The sequence below is a fragment of the Myotis nattereri genome (assembly GCF_964212035.1).
Source record: "Myotis nattereri genome assembly, chromosome: 15".
Lineage (NCBI taxonomy): Eukaryota > Metazoa > Chordata > Mammalia > Chiroptera > Vespertilionidae > Myotis > Myotis nattereri.
The window spans coordinates 15,999,840-16,015,298 of record NC_138090.1 but is presented as its reverse complement, the minus strand read 5'-3'; the positions used below and the strand labels follow the sequence as shown (position 1 = coordinate 16,015,298).

Sequence of the window (15,459 nt, the reverse complement as noted above, 5' to 3'; positions counted from 1 at the left end):
CTGTGCTTTGATGCATTCCGCCCAGCAGGCCCAGTGTGCGTGTGTGCGTGTGGGGAGAGGCCTTCTCCCTGTGCCCAAGTGCGTCCTCTCTGAGTGACCTGTCGGTGGCTTTCAGAGTCTGCAGGCCAGTTAAACGACACAAACAGAGGGTGGGGGGAGAATGACCCTTCTGGATTCACCTGTGCCTGGGGTTCATTTAAGCTAGTGTATAGACGGTGCTTGCGCCAGGCCACGCACTCAACTGCCCCAGGCGTGAGTGGTGGCCTTTGCCCTCCATCATTACAGCTCAGGTATGTCTAAAGCAGACAGGACCATTTCCCAGAAAGCTCTTTCCTCTAAGCCTACAATGATTATTATTATTATTATTATTATTATTATTATTATTATTTCTGCTACTGACCTAACTTGGACATTCCTCCGGCTCCTTTAACAGGACAAACATCTCAGCTTTCCCTCTCGACCACCCCATCCCTTCAGAAATGAACGCTGCTCTGGTCCTCCCCCCCCCCCACCCAGAGTGCAAACAAACTAAAATTAGAGGGTGGTCCAGTGGCTCCGCCTGCCAGCTCCCCAACTATGCCTCTCCCTCCAACTGCTCCAACAACAAGCGCGTTTTCCACAGTTTTGAACGCACCAGTGACTTCTTTGGGGCTGAAAAGGGTGCATGTCTAGGCGGGGGGGGGGGGGGGGGGGCAAACTTTGAAATGACACCGGCACCGCAAGTATTCAGAAGGCAGGGACTAATCCAAAAGCCAAGGAAGTACAGGCGGGAGGGGAGGAAGACGGGAGAGCGCGAAGGAGGAAGGGCTTTCCTCTGTGCCCAGCAGAACAGAGGCTCTCGTCCCGGGCAGGTTCCAATTGGATCTCGCAGTTCCAGGGCCTCCAGCCGGCCCTTCCCCCACAGGCCCCAAGAGAAGGGGAAGTTCAGCCAAGACTCACAGCACCTGCCTGCAGCTCCAGACCGGCTGCGTGAACCGGGCGGGCCGGCGGGGGAGGCGGCTCCACTCACCTGGCACACAAAGGCTCCGCGCACCTCCGGCGGGAGGAGGCACCGGCAGGTCCGAGGGCCGGGGCAGGCGCGACAATGGGAAATTCCAGCGGCACCGGAGCCCCGAACTTACCCACCCCCGGCGGCATTCTCGCTGCCTCCCGCTGCCCCCGGGGCCCCGAGGCGGCTCTGCCCAGGTGGAGGGGGGCCGCAGGCGGGGGAGGGGGGCTCATGGTGGCGGCGGGGCAGGCGGTCGCCCCTCCCCGGGAGGGAGGGTCCCCGGGCTCCGCGGAGATTCACCCCAGGGGCGCGACGCAGAGTCCCCGGCCCCGGCCCGGCCTGCCCACCGGCTCGGCCGCCCTCCTGGAATCGCTTTATGTAAATGAGGCTCCGCTCGCGGCGGCGGCGCTCACCGCCCTCGGAAGGGGGGCGGGCGGGGCGGGGGGCCTTCGGGGATCCACATTACACAGCAACAAAGCGGAAGGTTAATTTGAAACTCACAGCCCCGCCGCAGCTCTGCTCCCCGGGCAAAGCCTGACATCTACAGTCGCGCCGGGCGCAGGCCGGGTGCCGGGCGGCGGCGGGGGCAGTGGCCGCGCCCGCGGGGAGCGGGGAGCGGGGCCGCACGCCGGCGCCCAGGCCCGAGCCCCTCTGGGCCGCGCTCCGGGCACGGGCTTCCGGGCGGGCCGGGCTGCGCGCCGGGGGACCGGAGCCCGCCAGGTGGGGACAAAGCGGGGACCTCCCCCGGCGCTGACCCCTCGCTCCTCCAGAGTCAGGAGGCGGCCTAGAGGCGGGCGAGGAGACAGGGACGCGCCCTGGGCCACAAGAAGGTGCCTGGGGTCTCCGCCCGGAGCCAGCGGGCTCCCGGCCCCATCCACTCCGCGGCCCGGCCCCTCGAGCCTGGGGGCAGGAGCCAACGCGGACAGGAATTTATTTGAAACACACACACCCATCCTATTAACTGTTTTTACAGAGCACTTCTGTTTCTCAGCTGCAGAAACTTACAAAAACACCCCCTGCTCCCCATTGAGAGTTTAAGGACAGAGTTTGTAATGAGAAGAAAGAAAAAGAGAGGAAGAGAAAGAAGTGAAAAGGCTTCTCAGTTTGCAATTAAGTCTCTTTAACAAGGCTCTCCTGATAAAGCCACACAGGTTCCGATCGGCACAGATCACGCCCTTCAGAGGGGACATTCTACTGGGGGGTCAGACTTCACGCGGCCACCCCAGTTGGTCAGAGCAATCGCTGGACACTGTTCTGTCTCCCCAGCTTCGCCTTTCCCATTCTGCTGTGCCAAGGGAGCACCCCCGAAGTCTCACCGGAAGTCCCTTGTCCCCCCCTGCCAGAACCCCAAGCTCAGTCTGAATTTACTCTGGATTCCCTCGGCACAGCAAAGGCACCTGCTTTCCCCCTTTCTCTAAGCCACCCACCCAGGCTGGCCCCACAGCCCGAAGAGTCCCTTCCGACTGCACAATAATGAGCCATGCAAGTGTTAGAAATATAATAAGCTCACGAGGCGAAGAGCTGCATGTATGGCATCGTATTAGCATTAAGCACACATGGATGCAGGAGGCAGAGGGATGCCTGGCTGATGAAAACTATCATGTCACCATGTACAGGGCATCTTTCACAATATGATTTGGGTTCAAATTAATGTAAATATCTAACTTGTTGGAGACAGACAACCCCTCTTTCCGTTTTAGTCCAGAAGAGACTCCAAAAAAAAATTTTTTTTTTTTTAATTTTTTTCAGCCAGGCCTCTGGGAGAAAAGACTGCCTCTAGGGAATCATGTCCGATTAGGGACAAAGGAAAGCACAAGCCAAATTCTGTCACACATGAGAGGGTAAGGGGGGGGGGGGGGGCGGGGAGTGAAGAGGGAGGAAGGAAAGTAGAGGATGATTTCATAAAGCAGAGTCTGATCACCGCGGAGCTGTTTTCAGACCGCCTGACTTCAGGCCCAAGAACAGGTGGTGTTTTCAAAACACACTATTATTTATATTAGCCACGTGAGTTGAGAACACCTTAAAGAAAACCAATTAATAATTTAATTGAAAAAGTGACTATGAATAATACATGAAGATGATGATGCTAGCAATAATGCAAGCAACGTGGCACATGCCCCACAGACAGGTCCCTGGAAATCTCCTCGGAGAAAAATGAAGGCTCCAGGCCCCACTCCTTACCTGGAAGCAGCAACCCAGGGCCCCTCAGCTAAATTCAAGAGAGTGAGAACATGTTTATACTCCCAGGAAATCTAATTTTGCTGCTTTGTTTGAACTTTTATTAACAGGGGGCAACCTAGTAATCTGGTGACATCATCAACCTGTGGGCCTACACATAAATATCTTCAATAAAATAAAAGCTAGAAAGCCCAAAGAACCAGCTATAAAATACTCTGGAAGGATGAGGAGGTGCTGGAAACAAGGCCCTGAGGGGATCTGCCCTGATACTGCCAGTGTCCCGCCTGCAACCGACCTCCTGCCCCTTAGAGGCCTGACAAATAGAAGGAAGAGCAACCAAGATCCCTTTCTGCTCTCTTAATCTGGCACCAGCCACACAGGGTGAGGCCTGGTCAAGCTTGCCTTTGTTACAGGCAGAAAATGAACAGGTAATCCACAGGCAAGTGATCAACGGCCTCTACCATGATGAATGTAAAGGCCTGCACAAAAGCTGGGATGGTACCTCTACTAAAACTTACTTTCATCACCAGAGAAAAGAATACCTCTTCAGAGGGAATTTGCAACTTTTGCGCTCACAAATGGAATCCACAGTTTCTCTGAAATGCATCTTGCAAATGCTGTCCTGTGACTGACTCTGCAAGGCCCTGGCTCTTCTGAGGGCAGCGGCCTGCCGATCAGCCCTCGGCCTGCCCAGCAGGGCCAGCCCTGCCTGCACTCTCGCTGCCCTGTCCTGAACGCTGTTGACAAATAAACCCACTCTCAGGAAAGGGGATTCCTGCTTCCAGTTCTCCATAACTAGGCTCATCTCATCTGGAAAGCGTAACTGGCAACAGCCGAAAGGATAAATATTTAAAACTAAATCAGGGGATGCTAACCCCTTCCCTACTCCTCCCCTTACTCGCTCTCCAAACCAGAGGCCAGCCCCCCTAAGGCTTCGCTGGCTGGTAAATTACAACGATCTGAACAGAGCCAACTGGCTTCTCCCGCTCTCGCTCTCTCTCCCCACATACACACTCGGTCTCCAATGCTGTATGTATCCTTCCCCTTCAGCAAAGGTAAATATGATCTCTGAGCTGAGATACAGTGAAAGTCAGCATTCTGACTTCTCGCTAAAGCTGGGCTCTATTTCACAGCACAACCGGGTTTAGGCGGATTTGTGTATTCTTCCAGATCCTTCTATTTTTATTAAATTATACATACACATTGATTTTAAAACTAGTGCTTAAATAACCTTGAGGCTTTAACAAAGAAAAAAAGGGGGGGTGGGCGTGAATAGTCCCTGAAATAAACAAGGAAACATTTGGAGCTGAATGCCCAGATATCACCCCATCATTTCTAGGCAGTTATATTTACGGGCCTGGCACCTGCTGGGTGATCAGGACCTCCTGGGTATGGGACAGAATGCAGGCTCTCCTGAGAACAACCCACACTCAGGCTGCTGTGCCAAGGCCTACACACAGATGTTCCGATTCACATTTCTCTGACAAAAACCTCAAGGCCTCCATCTATCGCTACAATGCTAATTCCATGGATTAATTTTACCCCCAAGTCGTAGGTGGAACGGAACATTATCTAGCTTACTAACCCACCCTCCCCAGCTCAGACCCTAAATCTGTCAATGACACACATAAGAAAGACACAAATGAGTAAACATTTTTTTAAAGAAACTGTGATTGGGAAGAGCTTTTCCAAATTAATGTTAAGTTACAAAGCCCAGTTTAAGAAAGCAGAAATAAATAACTTGCCTTAAACTAGCTTTAAAAACGTTAGGTAAAAAGCTTGCTCTTTCCTTTTTTTTTTTTTTTTTCTTAAACAAAAAATATTATTTCTGAAAGGGCAAGGAGAATTTGTCATGCAAGACTTTTATACCCAGGGGGATTCTTACATTTGTGTTTCTAAACCTTGAAATTGAGAATTTTAATGAAAAGGCAGACAGATGCTTAAGGACAGCATCGCAATCAAGGTCCATACATTACAGGAGAGGAGGGACGCTTTGTTTGGGGCCAGGAAAAAGAGGTGGATTCCATCCCTGCTGTCTGACACATCCCTGTGCACTCGGCCTGACACCACTGAATTCTTGGAGGGGAAGCAGGTTGGAGGCAGAAGAAAGGAAAAAGGAAACTGGAGAGGAAAGAAAGGGGGGAGGGGGCATGGCTTCTTTATATAAATCTTGTATGTGTGGGGTTTTTTTAAAAATTCTCAACACAGCATCAACCCCACAGTATGTGCCAACAATTCCCCTACACATGCATTAAAACAATCCATTAAACGATCTACCAGGAGCACAATAACCAAGATCAGATTTTTTTTTTTTAATGAAGATTTTCATTTGGGTTTGCAATTCTTTCCCATCAAGCGACCACTTTTGGGGACAGGATTCTAAGAGATAAACAAAAGATGACCCTTTTCACACTCCCCCCTCCCCCCCAAATGATCCTGGAATCCCATTTTCTCATCTTTTTATTTTAGTTGCATTTTTTGTTGGAAATCTGCACTAATCTGATTTAAGAGCTCCGAGCTGAAATCTCACATATCCTCCAAGTCAGCCAGCCAGTGTTTTAGAATTTGGATTTCTATTGAGGCTGTTCCAATCGCCAGTGAGGCCTACGATAAAATGTGCTTCATGCTGTTCCGTTTGTCTCTCTGCAGACAAATAGAAACTGTGAAATTTAAAGAATGGATGGAGAGAGAAAAAAAAAACCTAAAACAAAGAGGTTAAAAAAATAGGACAAATGTTTTTGCTTTTGTGTCTGCCTGGGGCAATTGTTTGGGGGAGTCTGCATTGACAATAACCATGAGAGGGCCATCTAAAGGCGATGCGCGCACAAGAGGACTCCTTGCCTGCTGCCTTTGGTCTGGGAGAAAAAGCACCTTAGCTCCATTCTCCAGGAACAAAAGGCCAGGGCCACGGAAGGGGGGAGAGGTTACGGGGCTTTCACAGGGAGCCAAGTGTCAATGCAGGTTCATTTTTCACCCGTCTTAGTTGGAAAGCAGCTCGGTGAACTTCCTAATGACTGCTTTTCCCTCTCTCCCTATTATTTCTAAACCTGAAAGAACAAAACAATAATATTTTTTTTTAAACCTAAAACCCATCATCCTATTAGAGGGAAAGCCCTGAGGCCCTATGGTCATTTTTTTCCTCCTTCCTCTCCCCACCCTACTTTTTATTTTTGGAGGAGGGGGGATTCCCATTGTAGATCACATGGAAATAAGAAACGCTGGACACTGAGGTCATTTTTAGTAACACCAGAACGGCCTTTATGTCCACAAAAAGGCAGAGAGCAGAAGAAAAAAAAAAAGGAACAGGGAAGGGAGGTGATGGCGGGGCGGCTGTGGGCAAGGCCTGGAAACATTTCCTTTTTTTTTCCACAGCATGAAGTGGCTAATGCCAGCGTCAGATATGCAACTGAATCAAAGTCATCCTTACACGGTTGGAGGTTTGTTTGTTTGTTTGTTTTTTTGGGGGGGGAGGCTGAATGGAGAAAAGGACAACAAGGATGTATTAACAACATAGACAAGGTGTGTGTGTGTGGGGGGGGGGGGCTTCAGAGAAAGGAAGCCGAGATGCATCACTGCGTGCCATGAAAATACCAGGGCAAGTGGATGTCGGAGTGTTTAACCAGCTTCGAAGCTAGAAACATCCTCCCCAGCGGCCAAACCCTAGGATGACAAGGCAGTGACATGCAACTCTCAGCCTTTGAACCCAGACCTGGCAGCTTAGGAGTGTGCCCTCCCCACCCCTGCCCCTCCCCCGCCCCCCCCCCCCATTCCCCAGGCAGCCACAGGCTCTGGCTGAAAAGCGAGGTGGGGGAGAGGGCCCTTCGAAGAAGCACAATAAACAACTCAAATATGAACGGAAATGACATCAGCAAAGTGAAGGACCTGTTTATTGCAGATCAAAACAAAACAAACTTCCAAACCTTTTGTGTACACACGGTAACTCTATAAAAAGCCCTCCTAAAATGTCACTAGGGTCAACACATCAGCATCCCAAGAAAACATAACAGTCATCACGGCAGGGAAGGGGGAGGAAGGGGGACGAAGGAAAGAAGGTGGGGGGGGGGCGGAGATACAAAACCAGAAGGGGCCAAACACCCAGCTGACTATTCCCCCTGTGCTGATCCTTAATATTTATTGGTGTTTATAATCTAAAAGCCATGCTCTGTGTTTCACTTAATACAAGGCCAGACAGTGCTGTCTAATGAGGCAGCATTACAATCAGCTTGTAATACTGAATTTTTAATGCTGCCAAGGATTCTGTTACATAATAATATGAAAAACAGAAGCTGAAAGTGGGCTCGCGGTGACAGGACACTAGAGGTTCCAGGCAGGCAAGCGCCACAAGCCTGCCTTCCCCCTCCTCCTGCCTCCCCCTCCTCGGGCTCTGCAATCAGTCAGCTTTCCATCCCTGTACAGGAGATCAGTATGGAAACCATGAGAATTTCTTAGGAAATCCACTTCGCTATGATACTCTCGAAGCCAAAGTTATATTTCCAGAGTTTGAATTCTAGCTGCTCTAAGGTTAGAGGTCTGAAATGAGCATTTTCTTTGGTGTTGGGGCTGAAGAGACAAGGAAGGCAGGAGAAGGGAGAATAGCTGGTTTTAAGCGAACAGAACGATTTGGAAAAAAGGAATCCGAGAGGGGGAAAAACAACTAAGATGCTGGGGGTGGGGGTGGGGGTGGGGGTGGGGGTGGGGGTGGGAGGGATTGAAGTCTGCCGGCCATATTCACAGCTGCTGCACTCAGTTTACATTGGTGTAATTTAAAAGCATATATATATATATATATATAGAGAGAGAGAGAGAGAGAGAGAGCGCTGCTGTTGCTCCTCTCTGTAATGCCCCAAGACTGTAAATCTATAACCACTGCAATGATTTAGTGATTAAAAACATGATAACATATTGTGTAACTGCAAACCACAGAACCCTTGCCAACTCTCCTCTAAGATAAAGGGGGGAAAATACTGAAAATGTGTTGCTCGCAGCGATCTTCCTAAACCCAAAAGATTTTAATAAAAGAATCTATATAGTTCCACGAATCAGAAAAGGGTGAGTGAATTGTATGTGAAGCCAGGAAAGGGGGGGGGGGGGAGAGGCAGCTTTATGTGGGATTCTTTTCCTTGTACTAACAAATTACGACCTAAACATGCCTTTTCTTTTCTCTCTCCCTCTCTCCCTCTCTCCTTCCCTCTCTCTCTCTCTCTTTAATAGTTTGTTGTAACTGGACTAACTGGTCTTGTGTGCTGTCTTGCATATTCAAAGCTGCTTTGTAATCGGATCTGGAGACCCAACCTTATTTGCCTGAACTCAATAGGGGTTTTTCCTCCTCTCCTCCCTTGTTTTGTTTTGGATTCGTATTGTGGGGTTTCTGTTCTTGCTGGATAGCAGACAGCTATCCAGGCAGAGGCTCTGGTGCCTTTAAACTATAGAACAAACACCTGAGAGGGGGAGGCATCATTTGTAACGTGGCAGGAGGAGCCTAAAATATACACACAAAAATAAAATCAAAGCAGCTGTAGGGGTTTTGGCCTCTGAGCAGCTGACCTGACCCCAATTCCGTATATTCTTTTATTTCCCTATCACAGGAGTCCTGCACCTTGGGTCAGATTCGAACTCAATGTGACCCTCAAGAGAAGGCCGTCACCAAGCCCTGGAAAACTCCGTATTTAATGGGGGGTTGGAGGGAGTGTAAGTGCATATGCATTCAGACTTCCCCAGTGTAGACACCCACACAGCGTGTGTACACACACACACACACACACACACACACACACATCAGGACGCCAGGCCCTGGGGCCAACTCCAGCCCAGCTTTCTCAGCACACACTACCCGGAGCCTGAACTCTCATTGCAGGAGGCCCCCAAATCTTCATGTCTACAACTCTACCCATAAACACATGCATGCACAGACAAACACTCCTCCAGAGACTTTAAAAACTCCCCAGATCTACACTGCCTCCTCTCTGGACCTGAGCAGGGCAGTTTATTCAGAGAAATCAATAGGAAAGAGCATTTGCAAATATTTACATAAGCCCTGTGCGTTTCAGCATTAAGTAATTAAAAACTAAAACTCGGGGAGGGGGAAGGGAGGAGACACACAGACAGAGGAAGGCTGCTGGCCTAAGAGTGGGTTTTCCTGCCCACACCTCGTCTCCCTAAACCACAATCCTTTCAAAACTGACTTCGTGTACACTTTTTGCAAAATCCTGTTCGTGCACCATTTGCTAGACTATTTCAAAATCATCTCCAAATATGGATTCACCTACCACCAAGCTTTCAAGCCTGACTGTAAGTGTCTGTATTCTCTCTCTCTCTCTCTCTCTCTCTCTCTCTCTCTCTCTCTCTCTCTCTCTCATACACACACACACAGCAATCCTTACTTTTGACATTGCTTCAATCTGGTGTGTTACTCTCTCATATTCCTATCTCTAAATTATTTGCACCAGTTGAAGATCTCAAACATTAGAAGATTTGCAGGGAGCCCTGGAAGTGGTGGTAACTTAATAAGCGAATTCCCATCCCTAAACCCTCCAAGACTTTCCACCTCTATCTACAGGATACCTGCACGTTGGGGATTCAATACCTGAAACCCCCACATGTAAACAGATTTGCAAAAAAAAAATAAAAAAAAATTGGACAGCAAAATGGGGTTTTTAAACAGGCCACTTTCAGAGCGGACTTCCCCTATATTGTCCTGGAGGGGTGGGCAGTAATATTGCCTCCAAGTCTTCTCTGAGAAGCCGAGCCAGCCACTGGAGCACCCATGCTGCAGATATTGTAGGAATTTACAGTAAATGTAGGTACACGATTGCAGCATGCTGCCCTATTGATTATGCAGATTGTGATCAATCTTCTCCCCTCGCCCAGTTTCCAAGCCTCTCTCCGAAGACCTCCAGATAAGTTGGTCTGTAACTGGCCATTCTCCCAAAGTAGGGAGAAAAAAGTAATTTTTTAAAAAACATAATAAATCGTCAAGTGTCCCCACTGAAAGGACTTGAGTCTTTTTTTAATTCCAAAGTGAATTTATGTTCTGTAATTTGCATTACAGCCAAGCGATCACCGTCTGTCATATTCTTTAAAGGTACTTAACAAACCCCCTTTTAAAAGTCAGGAGAACTGGAGGCCAGAAAAGGGCAGTCAGCCTCCTTCTTCCATATAGTCCTTAGATCAAGTTTCAATAATTGAGACCAATAAAAATTGTCATATTTACCCGGCTTCAAAGCAACAAGGAGTAAAAGAGTGGGTGATTTTTGAAAGCACTTGTAATCAAAGAATTTGCCACAGTCGAAGGGATTGTACATTTTTCCAAAGTCAGATTCTAAGCAACAGATTAATTTGCAAAGTAAAATGTATTTTTAAATTTTAATAGCTCCACAAAAAGCCTACGAGTACGGAGTCCATACACAATTTAAGTGCCCTGCATAAAAAATACACTTAGATCTAGTCCCCAAAAGACATGCAAAAAGATGTGCAGAGATGTACGTGACAATGAATAATGGGAAATTCAGGAACACAGTTTTCGCATCTAATGGAAAAAATACATGGAAAAGAGGAGAGGGGCAGGACGAGGGGTGAGAGTGGGCAACAGAACGTAAACAATCCCAGACTCTCGTGAGAAAAAAAAAATAAACAAAAAGAAAGAAAGAAAAAAGGAATCCTCCTACATCTCTCAACTCAGCTGGCCGAAGAGAGGCCGGCCCGGCGAGGTCTAGTCCTGGCGGCGGCGCAGCCCCGAGCCCCCGGGAGCCCCTAGTGTCCAGGGCAGAGCCCCCTCCAGGCGCTCGCGGCGCTGCCAGTGGGGCAGGGAGGACAGCGCGCAGGTAGAGGGTCGGGCGGCCGCCGCGCCCCCTCGCCCCCTCTCGGACCCCGAGGCTCCGGCCCGGCGCCCACGTCCCCGGCAACTCTAGCCCTGGCGTGGAAGGCGCCCGGCCGGCCAGCGGTGGCGGTGGCGGCGGCGGCGGCGGCGGCGGTGGTGGCGGCGGCGGCAGCGGCAGCGGCTACTGCTCCCGGCCGGGTGCGCGCCCCGTGCGGCGGCTCAGCCCGGGGCCCCGGCGCCGCTCGGGGTGGGGCAAAGTTGGGGGCCGGGGGCGGGGGCGCTCGGCACCGCGGACCCCCCCCGCCGGCCGCCGCCTTTGTCTCGGCGCCCGGACCCCGGCCGCCCTCTCGCCCTCGGCCCGCGCGCTGGCCGGCCATGCCCCGCGGCGCCTCCAAACTCGCGGCGCGGGCCTCGCCCGGGGCGCCTCCACCCTCCCGGGGGTCGCTGGCGGCCAGCGGCGGCGGCGCGGGGGCCGGGGAGGAGGGGGCGGCCCGGGCGCGGCGGCGGCGGCGGGAGGAGGAGGAAGAAGAGAAAGAGAAAGTTTGGCGCAGGGGGAAGGAGAGCGGGACGCGGCGAGCGAGCAGGGCGCGGGCGCGGGGAGCGCGGGCGGCGGCGGCGGCGGCCGGGCGCGGGAGCCGGGAGGGGGCAGGACGAGCCCCATGCAAAGCAGCCCGGGCGCCCCGAGGAGCCCCGCGTCCGGGCGGTGGCGGCGGGAGGAGGAGGAGGAGCAGGCGGCGGCGGCGGCGGCGGCGGGGAAAAAAAAAAAAAAAAGAGGGAAAAGTTGCCACTTACGCGGTTGCTTCTCCGGCGGCGGCGGCTGCAGCGGCGCTGCTGGCGGCAGCGACGGCGGCGGGAGCTGGCGGCGCTTTTAATCCCGAAAACAGGCGCTCGGGCCGCGGAGCCCATCAAGGCAGCAGCGGCGGCTGGCGGGGGTCGGCGGCGGCGGAGGACGCGCTGCTGGCGGCGGCGGCGGCGGCGGCGGAGCTGGAGCGCGCTCGGCGGAGCCCGGGGCGGGAGGCGGCCGCAGCCGGGGAGCCGGAGCCGCCGCCGCCGCTGCCGCCGAGCAGCATGGTTGGCGGGGAGTTTACAGCCCCCGGAGCGGGCAGGGGCCACGGAGGAGAAGCGGCGGCGGCGGCGGCGGCGGCTCTAGGCTGTAATTGGGATGCAAAGCAGGCGGTGGCGGCGGCGGCGGCGGCCGGGAGGAGGAGGAGGAGGAGGCGGCGGCGGCGGCGGCTGCAGCGGTCGGAGGGGACGCGCTGGAAGTGGGAGCTGATGAGTGAAAAGAAAAAAAAGTCTTTGGATCTTTATTCTGCTAATTAGTTTCCTGCAAAAAATGGCTGTGATTAATTCAGTGCGCATGTGCTTCATTACCCAGGCACGACGGGAAGGGCTAATTAGCCACCTTCTGGATCAATAAGATTCAGCAAAAAAGAAAAGGGGGAGGTGGAGGGAGGCAGAGGGGAGGAAGGGAGGAAAAAAAAAAAAAAAAACAGGGGAAAGTGATGAGCAGGGCGAGGAGAGCAGGAAGAGAGGATGGGAGAAGAACCCAGGAAGAGGGAGAGAGGCACCAAAAGTTTATGCATGTATTAAAAACACATACACACCACACACACACACACACACACACACACCACACACACACACCACACCACACACACACACACACCACACACACACTGAGAAGTGAAATGCAGAGAAGCAACAATAGGAACCTGGCTAAGATTGTTTTTTAAGATTTTTTCTTTTTTTCTTTCTCTTTTCTTGTTTTTCTTTCTCCCTTTCTTTTTCTTTCTTTTTTTTAGTGGGGGGGGGGGCAAATGCAACAATGTTTAAATTAAGTAGGAAGAGAGCATCTTCCAAGAAGAGAGGAGTAAGGGGGGGCAGTAATGGAGTGGGACAGCTTAAAGATGTAAGTGAAAGAGTAGAGAAGCAGCAAAGACTTAGAATAGAGGCCACTTTAAATTGCAAGTCTGAGATTTTTTTTTTAAAAGAAGGAATATTACCTCCCTCGAATCAGAGAACAAATAAAATATGGAGAAAACTTTAACACGTACCATAGACTAGACAAAAATATATATGTTAATTTTGTCTTCTGAAATAAGACGAAATCAATCTTCTCTGGTTCTTTAGAAGGAGAGGGGGAGAGGAGAGTGATGATTAGAAGAAATAAAAGGGGGAAAGTGAATCAGAATTGAAAGGGGGGGTAACTTGAGGAAAGACAAGAAAAGGAAAAGTTGCACTTGGAAACAAGTCCAACTTTCTACCTTTCTGGACTTAAGAGAAAAGTAAAATCAATTTTCTCGTGTAAAACCTGGAAAGCAGATGTTTTCAAAATACAGGAAGCTATTTTGCCATCAAAAGCAGGGATGTAATAAAGGCAGTGAAAAAATAATTTCAGACTAAATTCGTAAGAAAGAAAGCCAATATATTTGAATAGCGAGGAAAGGTCTAGAGTGGAGAAAAGGGGGAAATTACATACCCCTTCCCTAATGCCAAAAAAAAAAAAAAAAAAAAAAAAAAAGTCGTACGGCTACCTCCAAGAGTTTGGAGCAGTCTGGAAGCCAAAGGGCTGGAAATGAGAGGATGGGTTTCAGATAAAGACTTGGAGCAGTACATCCCACCAGAGCCCAAAGGAGATCCCTGGGATCAAAGAGAGCAGCCAGGGACCCTGCTACTGTACCGATTCCCAGTACATCAAAGCCATCACTTAGGCGGGTGTACGGTACCTCCAAAAAGCAAGCAAGCAAACAAACGCAGGAAGAACAAGAGTCTCTCTCTCTCTCTCTCTCTCTCTCTCTCTCTCTCTCTCTCTCTCTCTCTCTCTCTCCCCCCCCCCCCCAATTCCCCCTTCAAATCCTAGCTTTAGCTTCACTGCTACTGCAATAGATTTTTTAATCAGAGTGTGTATTTATGTAAGTTCTAAATATGAACTAGTACCACTGAAATCACAATATCTAGAATAAAATAAAATGCAATTTGCACTTTAAGTGATCTACAAACAAACGTGAAAACATTTATGTGTTTGAAGGTACTATTTAGTGCACCCTGTAACATCAGGTAGAGAGAGCGTGTGCACTAAAACTTATTTTTCTTAGAAAAAAAATATATTGCCCCAGCCTGCATGGATTACTTCTTTTAGAAGGAATTTGGGGATTCATTGTGAAATCTGTTTGATCGGAAAGGAGTCCTTCATTTCGAGATTCCAGCATTGCAGCTTCTTAGTCAAGACTAGGGGGAGAAGACCGCGTTAGGATTTTGCAGGGTTACCTCATCTAAGCCTTCTGAATTCGCCCTGGGAAGAATGCTGTTTTATTTAAGAAGGGGGAGAGAAAATACATTTAGAAAAATCGGGGGTTTCCTCTCTCTAAGCCAAACCTGGATTGCCATTCAAACTTTTGCTGGCTGCTTCTCCATGCGGGACAGTTGATCAATAAAGCCAAGCCCAGCCTGGCTTGCTACAGGTTTCACCAGCCAGTGCTTGTAAAACCTTTGTCATTTTCTAAAAATAAAAAAAGCTAAAAGTTATTGTAGAAGAAGGGGCTTTTTTTTGTCCCCTGCACAATGTGTCTTTTGTGAGGTTAATGCCATTCTGGGCTCAAGATAGTCCTGGACAATGGGACCTCTCCAGGAGCCTGCAGACACTCTGGCTTTTTTCTTTCTTGATTTTTTTTTTTTAAGGGAAGGATGAAACATTCCTACAGTCCAAACACAACTTCTACTTTGATTAAATAAATATTTATCTTTATTGTAGCCATTGTATATTTTTACCTTCAGTTTGTCCGGTTTCTGATTATTATTTTAAAATTTTCATTGGCAACAGTTAATCTTTTTTTTTTTTTTCCCTTTCAGTCCAAAGTGCAGGTCAGTGTAAAATGTAGCTGACTGAAGGAAGACTGGTAAATTCTGAAAAATTTCCCAAACACATCAGGTAAGGAAAATTGTTTAGATCCCCAAGAGTGCATTTGCTTCCTATTTCTCTGTCTTCACGAATCTGCATAAATCTGTTAGTTTATTTTGTAAGATGTAGTAGAATTAAATTTCTCCTTGTAGATCTTGAAAACTCACTTCAATGCTATGTCTTTAATTTCCTTTTAAAATGTAAATAGCACTAGAAGGGAACTTGTAGCTTGTTTCTTACACAGAACGGCGCGGAGGAAGTCAGTATCTCCCCTGGTGTAGGCTATTTGGGGGAAATTCTGGATATAAATGTACTTCATGTTGCAATATAGAAAAAATGTCAGTTTAAGCTGGTAAATACTTATGCTAATTTTACTGAGTGAATTTGTTATAAGGAGGAGAGGTACCAAGCTTGTATGATTGAATTATGCTTAGGCGATAATCCAGCCTCTATATGGATTATTTTATGTACAAAATGAAGAAAAAAGGAACCAAGAAATTCAGAATCTAAATCCTTCATTTAGTTGGGAAGAGGGCAGAACATTTTAGACCAATGTGTTGTGAAGATATTTACAGTTGG

General features: G+C 49.4%; 1 long non-coding RNA gene across 1 annotated transcript; it reads left to right on the top strand.

Moving 5' to 3' along the window:
* The first annotated feature begins 830 nt into the window (after positions 1–830).
* Positions 831–9,778, top strand: LOC308531656. Its single transcript, XR_013996936.1, has 3 exons — positions 831–1,058; positions 6,539–6,603; positions 8,752–9,778. It is a non-coding gene; the product is annotated as an uncharacterized lncRNA (long non-coding RNA).
* Positions 9,779–15,459: the final 5,681 nt, after the last annotated feature.